The sequence below is a fragment of the Myotis daubentonii genome, chromosome 5 (assembly GCF_963259705.1).
Source record: "Myotis daubentonii chromosome 5, mMyoDau2.1, whole genome shotgun sequence".
Lineage (NCBI taxonomy): Eukaryota > Metazoa > Chordata > Mammalia > Chiroptera > Vespertilionidae > Myotis > Myotis daubentonii.
In genome coordinates, this window is record NC_081844.1 from 51,626,124 (window position 1) to 51,627,399 (window position 1,276).

The 1,276-nt window shown below is 39.0% G+C and overlaps 1 pseudogene; it reads left to right on the forward strand.

The window, feature by feature from the left end:
• Positions 1-277: 277 nt before the first annotated feature.
• Positions 278-618, forward strand: LOC132234273 (large ribosomal subunit protein eL30-like; annotated as a pseudogene).
• The last annotated feature ends 658 nt before the right edge of the window (positions 619-1,276 follow it).

Consider the following 1,276-nt stretch of genomic DNA (forward strand, 5'->3'; position numbering starts at 1 on the left):
ATCTTTTTTTCCCTTTAAAAGAGGGTATTGTTTCAGAGAAGAACTAAGATCACCTAGAATTTGAACAACTGCTATAAATAGATTATCCAGAGCTACTTCTTTTGCCAAGGTAATGTGATTTCTCTTTTTCCCCTGGGCTAGTTTCATCCCAATTCTTTACTTTTTCTTCTTTGGTAAAAGTAGATCTTCTTATTGTGGGAACTCCTTCCTTTCTCCCTCCCCAGCCATCTTGGTGGCTGCTCTTGGTTGGGGGCTGTCCCCCACCTAAGGCAGGGAGATGGTGGCAGCAAAAAAGATAAAAAAGTCACGGGAGTTGATCAACCCTCAGCTCCAACTTGTTATGAAAAGTGGAAAGTTCATGCTAGGGTGCAAGCAGACTCTGAAGATGATCAGACAAACTGAACCTGCTCATCCTCACCAACAACTGTCCAGTCCTGACGAAATCTGAAAGAGTACTATGCCAGGTTGGCCAAGACCGGTGTCCATCACTACAGCGGTAATGAGATTGAACTGGGCCCAGCATGTGGAAAATACTACAGAGTCTGCACACTGATTGTCATTGATCCAGGGGATTCTGATATCATTAGAAGCATGCCAGAATAGACTGGTGAAAAGTAAATCATGCAAAATTTTTCTTTAATAAAAGTGGCCAGAGCTTGGTTTTAAAAAAAAAAAAAAAGGGTAGATTTTCTTCTTCAGGCACTAAAACCCTCAGTTTGTTTTTATGAACTACCAGAGACTTGATTTATAGAAATAATTCAACAGATTGTAGTAAACATTTTTGATTGGGTAATGGGAATGTTGCTCAGATATATGATGACAAATATTTTATTGATTTTTAAAAATAATTTTTTATTTTTCAATTACAGTTGACATACAGTATTATATAAGTTTCAGGTGTACACCCCAGACATTATAAAAAAAAGTGATCATCCAGCCCAACCGTGTGGCTAAGTGGTTGAGCTCTGTCAGGGTTCAATTCCTGGTCAGGCACATGCCTGGGTTGCAGGCTCAATCCCGAGCAGGGGGCGTGCAGGAGGCAGGCAATGATGATTCTCTCTCATTGATGTTTCCATCTCTCTCTCCCTCTAAACTATACGTTTAGACTAAAAAGTCTAAATGTTTTGATTTTCTTATTGAGGATCCAAAATGAGATTAAACACCTCTGACTCCTTTTAATACCACTGCTTCCTTTTTTTTCCTCCTGAAGATCACCATCATACCCCATTTCATATCTATTTAATATTTATGATATGCCAAGAACTACATAAAAGAC